General features: G+C 39.1%; 1 protein-coding gene across 50 annotated transcripts in view; it reads right to left on the bottom strand.

Annotated features, from left to right (window-relative positions):
• The window catches only part of DENND1A (DENN domain containing 1A), a 520477-nt gene that overhangs the window by 228282 nt on the left and 274963 nt on the right, over nucleotides 1–17232 (bottom strand). The gene's annotated exons all lie outside the window — the stretch shown is intronic.

The raw sequence follows: 17232 nt of genomic DNA on the forward strand, positions 1-17232 counted from the left end.
TGAGTCAAAATTCTATTTCAAGCAATAAAGTGGCAGAGATCTTATCTTCAGACAAAGTTCTTTTCATGTCTCCTTAGCCTCAAAAAAAAAAAAAAAAACCCCAAAATAAAAAAAACCTACCAAGTTACATGACAAGGTTTTAAAATTACTTAACCCTCATAAAAACCAAACTTTTAAGATGTTTGATCATCATTTTCATTGCGGACTTTTCTAAGGGCCAAATCTCTGCATCTGGAACAAAATGCATTTACCCATTTGATTAAGAAAACAAACAGAAAAGGGACTTGTTTGGCTCTTTTCCAAAATACGAAATGGCAAAAACAATATGAGTCATTCTTTAGGAATAGTGGCTAAGTGGACCACGAATAAGTGTTATGACATATCTACGTTAAATCAGAAATAACATTATATCCTGTAAATTATCATTAGCCACTTGCTTTAAAAGAAAACTCTAAAACCAACCCCATTAAAAAAATAAGGGTCCTAAAGGCCTATGCTCATTCCTTACAGAATACAAAATTTTAAAGTAATGAAAGTATACAATTTGGACAGTAGTCAACAAAGGGGTATTGTGAATATTTAATTGAAGTGCAAGTTGAGAAAAATGATCCTATCAAAATCTCACTCAGTGGGAGAATAGAAAGATAGTATGTGTAAAATTTGCCCAAAGTCATTAGTCACAATGAATATTCATCAGAAGCCAATTATCAATCCCATTTAATGACACCCCAAAAGATTTTGCCCTGAAGCAGCTGAATAGTCTAAGACTCCAGACAAAAAGAGACAAATTACACAGCCAACAGCCAGTCTAGCCAGGACACAAATTGTAAGGTAAACCACTGGTGGGTTTTTGGATGCACTTTTAGCAAATTCTGTCCTCAATTAAAGGTGCACAAGGTCAGTCTGATTTTGGAGCTTTCTATATGGCTCCATAGTTTCCTTTGAGGCAAAAGGAGAGAAAGGAAAAGGCAGGGGAGGTAGGACATAAATGGAGAGCGATCAGTGATAGGGCTTGAAAAAAATCACAAAGACACATATTTTTTTCTTTTTTTTTCCAATTTGAGGTATTTCTTAGGGATAATGCCCGGACTGTCACAGTCTTAGATTCTGATTCAGCAGATTCCTAATAGTAGCTCTGAAATTTAACATGGAATAAAAGAGACCCCCTTAAAAAAAAAAAAAAAAAAAAAGAATCTCAGTGATGTAGGTGCCAGGTACCATGCTGGGGGTTTAGGATCTTGCAAAGCAGTGTTTTAGAGGTAGGGGTGTGTGTGTGTGTGTGTGTGTGTGTGTACACATACACATTCAACATCACATTTCACAGACAAAGCAACAGTCTCAGAGGTGAAATAACTTGCCCAAGGCCCATAGTAAGCGACAGAACTGGGACTCCTTTGCAGGTCTGTCGGACTAGAACAGCCACCTTCCCAAGGGACAAATTAACTACAAGTGTGCCTATACTGTGCCCATATACTCTGCTCAGGATTCTGAACTAGGTGACATAGCATCAGCATGGCCAAAATACAGAGACATGTGTTTGCCTTGCTGTTAGATGACCAAGTATCTAAAGCAAAATACAAATTAACAGAAAATAAAACACAGAGCTTATCATTTCCTGAGGATTACTTATATTTAACTAAGGTGGTACAGTATCCATAAGAAATTCGAGACAATGAAATAATGACTGTTAAAGGGAAAGGTTTACATTCCAGTTTGGGCACATCTATTGGAAAGTTTGCCTTTCTGTCATGTTCCCTTTAACATACTTGATGGAGTTTTCACTTAATCTTTTTGATCTGAGCAGGCTGCTTCCTCTCCTGGGTCTCAATATGGAAAACAAGAGGGTAGACTACATGATCCCCGTGCCCCCTTCCAGCTTTGACACCTTTGATCTAGAGGAACTGCCATCCTTTGACGAAAAGAACGCGCCTTCTCTGCCCCAGCTCACCTTCCTCAGCTACACTGACTAAGTATAAGGCCAACAGGCTCTGTCTCAAAGCTGGTCTTGCCTTCTCATTTCTGCAGTCTCAGGGGCCCACCTGGAATTCATGTGCCAGCCAGGAGCCACCAGCTTTCAGCCACCCCTCTCCATCACCTGACTGTGGAGGGCACAGCCTTCCTCCAGGCTTGGCCCCCAACACTCTGAAGATCTCAGCAGTAGATAATCTTAGGAGGCCAGGGCGTGAGCTCCTCAAGGACAGAGACCTCATTTGATTCCCTCCTTATCTCTGACTATGCTTGACACAGAGCAGGTGCTGAGTGAATGTTTGGGGAATGTCAGAATGCCTCTAGTTTAACATCATGATGAAGGGTAGACACGATTATCAGACATTTAACAAATTGCAATTGCTTAACAGATCACAACTAGGAGCTGTAAATTCCTAAAACGTATTGGAGATTCCAAGTTCCAAAAGTTGAAAGAGGAAAAAAAATCAGATGGTCACAGTCATCCTTCACAGCCAAGAACTCAGAATGTTAAAAGATTAAACTGACACCTGCTCCATCACAGGGTTAGAGACATTTGGATTTCTCCTCTGAACCCAAACTTCAGGAAAGTAATAAAATAAAGAACACCAAAAGAGTTCCAGATTATTACGTTTAAGGACAGGTCATTTTTCAGTCTATCCATTTGGACCAAGAACAATTATATGTAGAACAGTTGTAGAAAACTGTGTGTCTGAGAGAAGTTGTTAGCTTTTTCAATGTGAGAACTAGATTCTTCTATTTAATTATAAACCATCCTTGTATTCAAAAGGAAATAAATGGTGCCATGATCCATACAGTGTGATTCAAACAGTGTTTTTGATTTTGATTTTTTTTTTTTTATTTATTCTCAAACGCAAAACCCACTATAAGACCAGCAGAAAGTTCTAAGTAAAACTTTCAGGGACACTGAAAATGAATGGACTCAACCCTTCAAAGAGTATGAGAAAACTTTTAATTATGTTTATTATAGTTAGTGGGGGAAGAATTGGCTTTTTAAGAAAGAGGCTTTAGGAGAAAGAGAACTTAGCCTCAGAAATGAAAGACCTTCAGCTGTTCTAGACAGACACCGTGCATGTGAGTAGAAAGGAAAAGAGCCAAGAATGTCCTGCTTTTCTGAGCAGTTGAAATGTAATGCCTCTGTATTCATTTATTTTTTTGTGGGGGTGGAAAAGGGCAATCTTTCTTCAAGCAGTTTGTTTTTGTTTTTTGCTTTTCAGGACTGCACCTGTGGCATATGCAAGTTCCCAGGCTAGGGGTCAAATTGGAGCTGCAGCTGCCAGCCTAGGCCCCAGGCACAGCAATGCAGGATCCAAGCCGAGTCTGCGACCTATACTGCAGCTCATGGTAATGCTGGATCCTTAACCCACTGAATGAGGCCAGGGATCAAACCCACATCTTCATGGATATTAGTCAGGTTCATTACCGCTGAGCCACAATGGGAATTCCCTAAGTAGTTTTTCTTTCAATTGGGGAAACTCTTGCTGCTCCACCATCTTCAAAGGAAAGGGAAGGAAAAAGACCCCCACAAAAACCAACACAGCAACATGGAGTCAAGTTGAGTGCTTTCACTAAGACAAAGATCATCCCTGCAATAGGAACTTTCCCAAGCCATCACCTGCTTACCCATTCACTTCTCTTTCCACCCTCCCCCTTTTTTTTCCTTAAAGCTACCTACTATCTAGAGTAATCCGAGTAAGTTATTAACCAAGGCAACAAGTTTTGTGCCAAGAGCTGAGACTTCAAAACACCAAAGAAACTAAAACTTCCAGAGAAAAGCTTTAGGTGCCAAAGCAGAGGCAGAAACTCTAGTATTATAAACTACAGTGTGAATAAGCCTGTACCACCATGAGTGAGCAAGCTGCGGACTTCTCTTTAAGATAAAAAAGAAAAGGTACAATTAAATTGTTATTGATAACAAGGCAAATACAGGGACAGCCACTTCTCCATTCTGTGCTTTGACAGATATTCTAACCAATGTGGAGTCAGGACATGGCCTGCAGATCCCTCTGAATGTGCAACCATCATCCGTGGATCTAAGCGGGCACTCAAGAAGAAATCTATTTTCCACCTCAAGCCTAGTATAGGTGGATATTTATATTCATTTGAAAATATTTCTAAGATCATAATATATGTTCAGCAAATTTATATATTGCTTTTAAAGAATCACATTTTTAAAAAGAAAAGAAAGCATAACTGAACATAGACTCATGAGTACCTAATTGTGAGGCATCCAGACATGAAAAAGAAACTAAGAAACCTTCAGGTGGTAAGAGTTACCAGATCTGAAGGCATAGGGGGGAAAAAAGTTTCCCCTGCACAGTTTTGTCAGGCAAATCCAACCTTAGAAAGTGACAGTAAATTCAGAAAGACTGAAGCTACAATCAATAGACACCACCATGACCACTTTCTCAGCATTTACTTTTGCCAAGCATGGGTCTGGGCGCTTCATATACAGCATGTTACACATTTAACCTTCACAGCAGCTCTATAAGGTAGGTAGCATTATTGTTTCCATGTGCAGGTTCCTAGACGTTAAGGACCTTGTGCGAGGTCACAGTAGTGGCAGAGCTAGGACATAAACTTACGGAGTCTAGCTCTGGAGTTCATGCTCTCAGCTCATAGGAAACTGCCTCTGTGCTGTGATCTGTTATCAATCTGACAATTACTGAGTATCCACTATGTGTACACGTCATGCCCTCAAGCAATTTAAAATAGAGAGAAAAAGATCAAAATGCAAACAATCAACTTCAACACAAAAAGCATTATGAAAGAGGTGCTATAATAGAGGTTCAAGTGTGCTAGCATAGAAAGAAGAAATCATTAATTCTGCCTGGGGCAAGAAGCGGGGCTGCTTCCCAGAGAGAGAGGCCTGAGAGCAGAGCCTAGAAGGATGAAGACAGGAAGTCGTTAGTCTTCTGCCCTAGAAGGCTGGTCAAGTGGTAATGCTGGGTCAAGTGAACACAGCAGCTCCTTAGGCCACTCTAGCTCTACACGGTGAAGACTATGGAGACTTGAACAAGAAATGACAATTTCGTCAATGACTATGTGACTAGTGAGATGTGGGTGGATATGGAAAATCTCACATGAGTTGCCATGGCTGTTCTCTGTTGCTTAGATTCATTCACCCTCCACTATCACCAGCTGTACTAATTAAATCTTCAGAGTGCTTTCAGGATGTCTACCGCCCTCTCTGCTTCTCAAAGTCAAATCAGGATTTATTGCCCAAAGAGGTGAGACTCAGAGTCAACATTCACTGATGAGCAATACGTGCCCGGCACTGGGCTACACGCTTTCATATCCTTTCAACAACCCTGAGGCAGGTGTTAATTCCACTTATTTTTACACAAGGGGACAGGGAGATTCAAAAAGACTAAACTGGGGAGGACTGAAGCCACGTGGCTAGGGAGGATTAGGTACACAGGTAGGAATTGAACAAAACCATCCTGACTTGAAGTCTGATGCTCTCTCCTTCAGTCCTTCTGTTCTTTTTCATGGGAAAAGATGGTAGCAGCAGGGCTGTCTGAATCATCTAGCTGGGAGAATGCATATCTACTAAGACAAGAGAAGAGGAAAAAAAAGGTGAATTTCCACAAGGTCTGCTCCAACCCCTAACTACATGGTCTAATCTGACATTACACTACCCTTGTTCCCAGTGACCGCACTTTCGGCATGAAGAAACCAAAGGAAATTTTGAGTTCTTGTCCTCGCTGACTCAGCACAAAGCAGGTGTTCTAATTTCTTTAATGAAATCCACATAGATGTCTGCCAGTGTGGGTGACATTTAGGGCTTTTGCAAGTATATTCAGATGTCACTGACTTGAATATTCCCCATTAGTTTTTTTAGTAGAGATTTGATTCGTAAGAGTCATATTAAAAAAGCTATCAGTACTACAATCTAAAGAACATACAATTTATTTCACAAATTGACACCACTAAAATAACAAGACTCTCTGCCATGTTTTCATTGCAATGGTTAAAAAAAATCACCTCTCTAGTTCTATTTATACATATGTAGCCAAAACTATACTAGTGGTTATTTAAAAACTATTGAATAAATAGTTGTGCTTTAAAAGAAAAAACAAAAAACCCACAAAGTTACACTGGCCGACTACATCAATATCTAATATTACTGAGAATGTAAATAGATTATACCTACTCTCTGTTCTGGTCTAGACTAGCCAATGTCAAAATCAAAGGTCTCTCAAAGAGAAGTGTGGAAATAAAGAATTTTTTAGTGCTCATCTGTACTCATAAATGTCTTCTAAACAAACAATCAGCCTCTATTACAGAATTTCAAAATGAAAAGGACTTTATTGATGCAAAATAACCAAAGAATAAATACGGTCTCAGAGAACTGTCTATCCACTGGTTTTGAATCTGGCTGTGTATCCATAATTTGGGGAACCTTAAAAAAAAAAAAAATACCCATTCCATGGTTCCAGGCTTTCTTTCCAAATAGAGTGTCTGGAGCCAGTGCCCAAGAACTTAAAATTTTTAACAAGTTTTCTGAGTGATTTCTTTCTTTTTTTTTTTTTTTTTTTTGTCTTTTTTTTGTCTTTTGTTGTTGTTGTTGTTGCTATTTCTTCGGCCGCTCCCGCGGCATATGGAGGTTCCCAGGCTAGGGGTTGAATCGGAGCTGTAGCCACCGGCCTACGCCAGAGGAACAGCAACGCAGGATCCGAGCCGCGTCTGCAACCTACACCACAGCTCACGGCAACGCCGGACCGTTAACCCACTGAGCAAGGGCAGGGACCGAACCCGCAACCTCATGGTTCCTAGTCGGATTCGTTAACCACTGCGCCACGACGGGAACTCCTGAGTGATTTCTAACACAACTAATCCATGGATCAGCATTTGGGAATCACTAATAATCTGAATCCTGTGTCTAGTCTCAAATAGGTACTCAATGCGCCGAAGCAAGAGGCAGGAGAGGAAGGTAAGAACTAGTAGGAAAACCATGGCTGGTTAAGTCACAGCAATTTTTAAAGTATCACAAATTAAACTGTTGTTACTTTACATATTACATAGTTCATATGGTCTCTAGAACATCAAGGTTCTTCATTCTAGTTATAGTTCAACATGAACAAGAGAAAACTAACTCACACATAATTAAATGAAAAACATAGTTCAAAAAGTAGTTAACTGTATTTACAAATGAAAACCAGAGAAAAGCCACATAAATAAAACATATCAATGTTTTCTCCTATTTCCTGCCAATGGAAGTTCCTTTCACTTATTTCTAACAGTTTTTAATATTCTCTGAGCCACAATAAAATTTTATGTGATGGAGATTAGAGAAGCTATGCCATTTGAAAGTTTGGCTGCAGAGTCTGTATTTCATACCACTTCATTACATTTTGTTAAGGATTTCCCTCTTCACCAAAAGGGATTAGTTTTCTCCTCACTTCTTTGAATACTCTTCTGAGGTTGTTAGTGTGAACTAGGTTAATCTCTTTCTTTTTTAACATATAAAAGATGAACAAACAAAATGTTCGATTTATTTTATTTTTTAAATGAAACACTAAATTTAGTCTTAGAATTCTCTGTTTGGTGAGGTTCCAGTTACAAGGTCTTGGCTTCCCTTGAGCACAGTTTGAAGCAAAATAATGCAGTTTGTTCCTACGGCTGAAACATGCAGAGTGGAGTGTGCAGGCAAAGAGGCCCTGGCTCTGGTCCAGTATATCAACCTTCTTAAACTGCCATTCTCATCTCAGCTTCAAGGACTACCGATAAGCAAACAGGATTAGTTGTTTCTGCTCCACAAGAGCTAGGAAAGCTTCACACACATCATTTAAGTACCAGCCCACTACACAGGCCGACAGAGTCATGACCAGGTAGAGTTTAATCAGGAAAGAAGTGAAGATGAAACTAAATCTGAAAAACTCCCTGTCCACAAACTGGCCCTTCCATAAGTCACAAGACTCGTGGTGCTGACAATGGATGCCATTAGTGGGAGTGGACAGGATCAGAGCAGGATTGGGAAGTCACCGATTTCTTCACACCAACTCTGAAGTGTCTATGAAGGGCCAGACCTGAGGGTGCTAGGCAGAGACAGGAATATCACCCACTACTCTCCAGGCCACCAAGGTCTAAGCCCTGCCCAAGGCCCACATTCTCTGGGACTAATACATAATGAAGTACTATCGGAAAAGTAGTAATTATTTTCATAGTTATGGATGCCACACAAATAATTAGGTGTGGAGGCTCAATTAATTAGGTTAAGAATCTTGCCACTAAACTGTGCCCTTCCTAAGAACTTATTTTAAAAAGCATCCACTGAATAAAACAAAAATACATTCCTTTGTAAAGTAAATATGCTTTTGTCATCATTTAAGTGGATAGTCTTAGTTGTCAAAACTTCTTGTAGCACCCCTAAATCATAGAGGAAGTGAGTAGGGCCAAGGTACACATGGGCTCAAAGGAACCGCAGTACACAAAACCTGGAAGCACAGTGAGTTGGGGGCGTTGCAACCCAGGGACCCACCAAGGCTGGGCTCACAGTGGAGGACTGGCTCAGGTAGGGCTGGGGGAGTCTAACAAAATGCAGACCGAGTGGGTTGAAACAAACAGTGTTCATGGAAATGGGGCTTTGGCCAATAGGATGAATGTGCCAGTTCAAAAATCACGTATTAAGCCTTCTGCTTGCCTGATGCCAAGCACATAAAAAGTGTCCACTGAATCTGAAGTAAAAAGCTTGGGTGTACATTCAAAAGCAATGTCCAGGCTGAAGTTCTTCCTGCTATTTCAGATCCATGGTCAACAGAATCATACCAATGATATTTCTCTGGGTACAAGTGGCAAAGGGAACTCATAACAAATGGTGAGTTAGCAAGGAGGCAGTATAAGGTAGTAAAAACGGGGTTGGCTTGGAGCCAAGAGAAGGGGGTTAATCCCCTCTCTGCCAGTCATCTTAGATAAGGCACTTCAACTTTCCAAGAGCCAACATTCTCATCTGCAAAAGGATGAAAAGCACCTAGTTCCTAGGGTTGCTGCAAGAACAAATGGAGAAAACAAAACAAAGCAAAAAAAGCAGTGTCTGGCACATAGTACGTGGCTCAAAAAGGTTAACTTAAAAGAATTTTTAAAGGATATGGGGGAGAATTGGGGACCTGCCATATAAAATGTAGAGCAGAGCTAAGTAAGGGGGCCCTACACACTTAGTCCACGGATGCTGTCAACACATTTTTGGTAGTCTCAGAGCTACTGACAAGCTACCTAAGAAGCTTCCCTAAATACTTTATAATCAGGACTAACTTTTTACCCAAACCACCATTACCAGCTCCACCAGCCACCTTATCCACCAGATTTGACTCAGAGAATCTTTTTGGCTCTTTACGAGAATTTTCAGAGTACCTCTAGTGGGACAGATATTCTCGACAATGTGCTTCTCTGACAATTCCCACACAAGGGTTCTGATGATAGTTTGAGAGGTGGCACCCATAAACATAAGCTGGTCCCCAAGGCGAGCACTCTGAAGGGGCTAAGATTCATCTGTATGTGTAATTCCTGGTTGCTTCTCCCTTTCCTGAAGCCAAAGCCTCCATTCCTCTGACTCTGTGTCTTAATGATCCACCTGCATATCTGTCTCTCCAATGACTAGGACATAACCCTGGGCAAATCACCCCATCTCTCTGAGTAGATGAACCATCCTGTAAAATGGGGATAATATGGATCCTCTAGGACTTCTGTTGCAATTAGATATTATCTTTATAAAGATCTTAACTTTAGACCTACCTACTATCCACAACAGTTACCAAAGTCATATGAATTAAACGCAGATATAAAAGTCTGGAAGAAAAATGGGGCTTTTGTGCTAAAGGAAATCACACTGAAGTGTTTACATTAGAGAACAAGATTTAGTTAAGCCTTCCCTATTTATCATTTATAAAGGAAAACAATCAATATACATTAATGGTGCAAAAAGAACAAAAACTTAACATTTTTCTTATGCAGAGTATCACAACATTATTGACCGAGAAAGCCTGAAATGAATATTACCTGATTCTGAACTAGACATTGCTGGGTTTGTCTCTATTGACGCACAGTCATTTTTATAGAAGACAGCACTCTGGAGTGTTCAACAGCTTTTATCTTTCAGATGCTTGATGGCTCTGAGGAGCATTAAGCCCACATCTTATCAAACAAAATTGAGAAAAATGTGGTTTGTCAAGGTATGACAGGCCACATCTGGATCTGTCAAGAGAGGGTCATCAGGAACCTTAGGCTAAAATAGCCTTTGCATTTTCCTTCATCTAAAAGATAATAAAAAGCCACTACCAAGGAAATAAAAGGCAACAATTAGAAAACTTTAATTCTGAAATTGAAGAGGTCCAAAGGCTTGGATAAAACTGATGTTACTCAGCTACTTTATCCCCAGAGAAACTGCACATATCTGATCAGCATGCTGCTGATCCCATGTGAGACATAAGGAGACTCCCTTCTCCTTCAAGAGATTTCTACCATCAATAAGTAAAACTCAGAACTCAGTTAAGAACCAACTATTTAAAAACATTTTTTAGGGGAGTTCCCATCGTGGCTCAGTGGTTAACGAATCTGACTAGGAACCATGAGGTTGCAGGTTCGATCCCTGGCCTTGCTCAGTGGGTTAAGGATCTGGCGTTGCCGTGAGCTGCGGTGTAGGTTGCAGATGCGGCTCGGATCCCGCGTTGCTGTGGCTCTGGCGTAGGCCAGTGGCTACAGCTCCAATTAGACCCCTAGCCTGGGAACCTCCATGTGCCGCGGGAGTGGCCCTAGAAAAGGCAAAAAAAACCCAAAAAAAACAAACAAAAAAACCCATTTTTTAGATCAAAGAATGGTGTTTATTGTCTTAAAAACAGAAAGTGCTAAAGGCTTATACTACTGACTAACAGCAGTCCATTTCATGATACTCCTTAATTCAAAGTAATGACATTCACCATGTTTATCTATTTCTAAATAATTATTTCTTGATTTAAATTTTTAAGCATTAAAATTTGAATACCCAGAGTTTCTTGGTGGCCTAGTGGTTAAGAATTCGGCGTTGTCACTACTGTGGCTTTGGTTCGACCCCTGGCCTAGGAACATCTGCATGCTCCAGACACAGCCAAAAAAAATCTCTCTCTCTCTACACACACACACACACACACACACATATCTGACTTCCAATTAGAGATGTTAATAATTTATTTAAAAAAAATATATATATATATACACACACACACTATATGCCAGGCTCTAAGAGTTTTGCACGTATTAATTCATTTTATTTGACTTTGGTGACTGAACAAAAGCTGTTTTGGTGGAGGTGGGGGTTAAATCCTAAAACAAGGCAGAGGAGAGGAATTAGATCATAAACTGAAATAACTCTCTTGAAGAATTTTATTCTAAAAGAGAAGAAATGGGATAAAGAAGGATATGGTTAAGGATGTTTTGTTGTGAAGTTTGGGAGACACTCTATAGGCTGCCAATAAGCTCATAAGAATGTACCGGTAGAGAAGAAAAAACAATGACACCGGAGAGAGGAGCTGAATCCTAGAGCAATTTCTGTAAGACAACAAGAAGGACTCTGAAGTGTGACTTTCTCACTGAGGCACTCCTTGGTCATCTATCCAAACTACAATCCCTGCCACTTCACCAATCCTCACTGACTCTCCTCCTCTGCTTTCCTGTGCTCCTTGTACTTATATTAGCGACTGTACTGTATATTTAACTTACCTTGTTTATTGAAGATCCAGCCTATTGGAATGTAAGCATCATAAAGACAGGGATTTCTGTCTATTTGATTCACTGTTAGGTCCAGTACCTTGGCCTGGAGAGGACGGACAGTTCATGCACAATAGACAAGGGGAGAGGAAGAGTAGAGACTGGAGGTTGACAGGAATGGCAGGGTTCTCTCCTGAGAGCTTCCACTAGATAAGGGTAGAATTTCAGCTTGGAAGTCACTTTCCCTTAGAAGTTTAAGACACTGTTTCACTAGAATTGCCAGTGCAAAATCCTGTGCAATTTTGATTCTTGACCTGTGTACAAGAACTACTTTGTCTCTATCCCTGTAATGTAAAATTTCATGATAAACGGGCTTGGTATCTGCTTTTTTAATTTTTCAAAAATTCTAAAAGACATATACACATAAAAGTATGTATACCATATAAGCAACTTTAAAAGGGGAAAAGCTTAAGACTCCAACACTCAGCACCTAGCTCAAAGATAGACCAACTATAGCCCAAAAGCTAAGGGTCATGTGCCTCCTATTTTATAAGGAGAGCTTCTTGGAACATAGCCAGCCACTGGTTTACTGACTGTAAACTATAAGGTTAGAGTCCAGCAGTTGCAATAATGACCATATTTGCTATTGGCCACTGTTTAGTAAAGTTTGCTGATCCCTAACCTAGTTTAAGACAGAAAACCTACTTTTCATGAGCTATGTATGCCTCTTCCCAATTATACTCTTCACTCCCCCTGAGGAAACCACTACCTAATCATTTCCCCACTCCTTGTAGTTTGCATGCATCCTAAATAATATACCATTTTATTCTTACTTGACCTTTATATGAATGAAATCATACTGTATATTCTTCTGTAGCTTGTTTCTTTTACTCAGAATTCTGTATAAGAGACTCAATCATGTTGATGTGTAGCTCACTTTCACTTACACATTATTCCACTGTATGACTAGGCAAAAATTGATGAGTTCTCTATTGACGGTCATGTGGGTTCTTTCCAGGTTTACAAAACAAAAACAAAAGGCTGCTATGAGGAGTTCCCACCGTGGCTCAGTGGTAAAGAATCTGACTAGTATCCAAGAAGGTTCGGGTTCGATCCTCAGCCTCCGTCAGTAGGTTAAAAATCTGGCGTTGCCCTGAGCTGTGCCATAGGTCTCAGATGAGGCTTAGATCCTGTGTTGCTGTGACTGTGGCATAGGCCAGCAGCTACAGCTCTGATTCAACCCCTAGCCTGGAATTTCCACATGCCTCAGGTGCAGCCCTAAAAAAAAAAAAAAGGAAAAAGAGCAAAAAACAAATAAAAAATACTGCTGCTATGAGCATGCTTCTACATGTATCCCACTCTATATGACCAAAAAGAGTGTGCAGGTTATGTCTATGTATACACACACACACACACACACACACACACACACACACACACACTTTGACCCAGGAAGGGAAATGCTGATTGTTGGGCATATGCAGATACTTTAGTATCACATACCCCTCAAAGAGTAGAACATGAAATTCTGCAATATATCATCAATGTAACACTTGGCTTCATCAGACATTTAATTTCTGCAAACCTAGTGTTTTAATCACTGTAGTTTTAATTTGCTTTTCTGTGATTACCAATGTGGTTGAGCATCTTTTCATATATTTATTAGCCATTTGTGTTTCTTCTGTGAAATGCCTATTTGTGCTTTTTGCCAATGTTTCTATTGATAGATTTGTCTTCTGTTTTTTTACTGTAGTAGTTCTTTATATATATATATAAATACATTAATCATATATATATATTAATCTTTAATCAGTTTTATGTATAGCAAATATCTGGCCCTCAAATTGTGACTTGTCTTTCCTTTCTCTCAAAAGTATCTTTTAATGAACAAAATTCACAATTTTAATCTTTTCCTTTATACAATTATATTTTGAATTATTTAACTGAATCCTTCTCTATTCCAAAATCACAAAATATTTCTATTTTGTCTTGTAAAAGTTTTAAATTTTGCTTTTGATGTTTAAGTCCTTGATCCATTTGGAATTCATTTTTTCATGTTGTGTATCTCTTTTTTCCCCAAGCGGATAATCAATAACTGAAAAGTGCATCCATTCCCCCAGATTTTACAATGCCACCTCTGCTGCATATGAAGAAATCACACACATGGGGTCTGTTCCTGCAATCTCTATTCCATTCCATTACATCAGTCTATTTGTGTATTCCTCTGCCACTACTAGCATCTTAATTACTATAGCTCTATAAAAAATCCTGATAGCTGGTAAAGAAAGCTTCCACAACCTATTCTTCAAGTTTCTCTTGGCTCTCCCTTTGGCTTTTGTTAACTTTAGAATCAGTTTGCCAAGTATTATATAAAATCCCTATTGGGATTTCGAATGGAATTGTATGTAATATATACTGTACATCATTTTGGAATGAAATGACAACTTCAATATAATGACTTCCTACTCATGAATATGGTCATGCTTTATCTCTATTGGTGAATGTATGAATTCTATCCCTATTTTTTAAAGAAATTTCATGGCCACACCTGTGGCAAATGCAAGTTCTCCGGTCAGGGACTGAATGTGAAGCACAGCTGAAACCTATGCTGCAGCGGCAGCAATACCAGATCCTTTAATCCACTGCACTGAGCCAAGGATTGAACCCACACCTCTGCAGCTACCCAGGCCACTGCAGTTGGATTCTTAACCCATTGTGCCATGGCAGGAACTCCTGAATTTTCCTATTTATTTATTTATTTGGCCACACCTGTGGCATGCCAGAGATCCCAGGCCAGGGATCAAAGCCAAGCCGCAGCAGTGACAAAACAAGTCTTTAACCACCAGGCTACCAGGGAACTCCCAAGAATTTCCCCTTTAATGTGGTGAGTTATATGAAACTATTTTCTAATATTATTAGCCTACATTTCTGGAATAAAGTCAACTTAGTTATTAAGAATTACATTTTTTATAATATTTGCTTCTATTTTAAGATTTTCACAGCTATGTTGATGAGTGATATTAGCTAATAACTTTTCTTCCTTGTAGTGTCTCTTCCTGTAATTGAATGTCAAAATTATACAAGTATTAGAGTTTTCTGGTGGCCTAGTGGTTAAGGACCTGGTGTTTTCACTGTAGTGGCTCATGTTGTTGCTGTGGATCAGGTTCAATCCCAGCCTAGGAACTTCTGCATGCCACGGGCATGACCAAAAAAAAATTTACACAAGTGTCACAAGAAAAGCTAGAGTGGGTTCCTTCTTTTTTATACTCTTATGGATTTTGTCTAAGACTGAAATTACCTGTTCCTTGAGATGTTTGATAAAACACACCTGTAAAAACATCTGGGCGAGAGTTTCAGAAAAAATTTTTATATATTGCTTCAATTTCTATAAATTAAACAAACTAGTCAATTTTTGTATTTCTCCTTAATCCAATTTTGGTAAATTATATTTTTCTATTCATATACCTCAGTTTCAAATGTTGACATAACATTGATAATAAAATTTTATTAAATTTCTTTTTTTTTTTGGTTGTGATATGACATGTGGAAGTTCCTGGGCCGGAGATCAAACCTGCATCACAGCAGTGATGCAAGCCACTGCAGTGATTTGTTGATATATTCCTTTATTTCATTTCGGTTTTGGGAAGGAGCAGAAATAACCCTGTGTGTTTAATCCATTACATTTACCTAAACAAAATCACACAGAAAATTCTTCCTTGTCTATAAGATGAAAGTAATAACAGAACCTACTACAGACTGTTGTAGTGACAATTAAATGAGTTAATAGATGCAAAGGGCTTAGCACAGTGCCTGACACATATAAAGGGCTCAAAAATATGATTATGTTATGGGGATTTCAATTCCACTGTTATTTCGGCCTGTACTTGTTTTACTTAGGTTTAATATTTGAAAGCAACTGGTTACAGACTTGACTCTTTCAAATGACCTTTTCATTTTTTCAACCTCGTAAAAAGGCAATGACAAATCTGGTTGGCAACATTCTCATTGTGAACCTCTGTCTGGGTGTTCAGGCCCTAAGATCAGAAACCGCACTTACAGTTTAAAATAAAATGCAAAACAAAGCAAGAGGTCTACTATGGAGTGTTTTTCTCTAGAAGTCAGGGACTGTTCTTTTATCATCTACTATGTGCTATGAGTCTAGCATCTAGAAGGCAATCAAAAAATTGCATATTCTTGACAAGCAAACAATATAAAAATAATAAAATAATAACGTTATGATAAAACCGTTAAGAAAACTCTAAAGGTCTCATCAAGTCTTCATTATTAGGTGCCTCAAATTCACAAATAAACACGTAACTGATTTTACCCACAGGCCCTTCATTAGGGAAATTTCTAATACAAGAAGGTCTTTCTAACCTAATAGTTAATTGCTCCCAGACAATTTTTTAAGGTAACTTTTACTTCAAAAGAACAAATATACCATAAACAGATATTGAACTTAGTTAATAACATACATACTCATTTATTTGGGGAGAACCAGGGATGTCTGTGATTTACTTTGAAATGCATCAAAAAAATGAGATGGACTGGAGTTCCCATTGTGGCTCAGTGGTTAATGAACCCAACTAGTATCCACAATGACGCGGGTTCAATCCCTGGCCTTGCTTGGTGGGTTAAGGATCCGGCATTGCTGTGAGCTGTGGTGTAGGTCACAAATGCAGCTCGGATCCTGCGTTGCTGTGGCTCTAGTGTAGGCTGGCAGCTATAGCTCCAATTGGACCCCTAGCCTGGGAACCTCCATGTGCTGAGGGTGCAGCCCTAATAAAAGTCAAAAAAGACCAAAAAAAAAAAAAGATAGATTGATGGATGGCATGAGGGATGGATATATGGATAAATATGTGCTAAAGCAAGCATAGTAATATGTTACTGGCAGAATCTAGACAGAATTACATGGGTGCTCACTGTAATATGAGTTCAATTTTTGATATTCAAGAATTTTCATAACTGGAGTTCCTGTTGTGGTATAGCAGAAACAAATCTGACTAGTATCCATGAGGATTCGGATTCGATCCCTGGGCTTGCTCAGTGGGTCGGGGATCCAGCATTGCCGTGAGCTACGGTGTAGGTTGCAGACACGGCTAAGATCCTGAACTGCTGTGGCTGTGGTGCAGGGAGGCAGCTGCAGCTCTGATTCGACCCCTAGCCTGGGAACTTCCACATGCTACAGGTGCGGCCTTAAAAAGCAAAGAAAAACAGAAGAATTTTCATAATAGATATTGGGAAAAATATAAAATCCTATACTTAGCAAGTTAAATAACAGAAAGAATAGGAAAAAATTTATATTATCATGTAGTAAAAGATATTACAATATAAAAAGAGCTCATTCCAATTTTTTTTTTAAATCAAAAACCCTGTAAGATAAATGGGAAAAGATATTAACAAAATACAAATAGGAAAAAAAAAAACCTCATGGAAAATATTCAGTCACCTCTGACCAAAGAAGTTAAAAATAAAGCAAACCTGCAATACCATTTTATGCCTATTTTATTAGGAAAACTGAAACTCATGTCCACAAGCACACACACAATTCTGGCAAGGCTGCAG

Source organism: Sus scrofa, chromosome 1 (assembly GCF_054392235.1).
Source record: "Sus scrofa isolate SSC_HxYL_T2T_F1_AM1 chromosome 1, Sscrofa_HxYL_maternal_Yorkshire_Landrace_v2.0, whole genome shotgun sequence".
Taxonomy (NCBI): Eukaryota; Metazoa; Chordata; class Mammalia; order Artiodactyla; family Suidae; genus Sus; species Sus scrofa.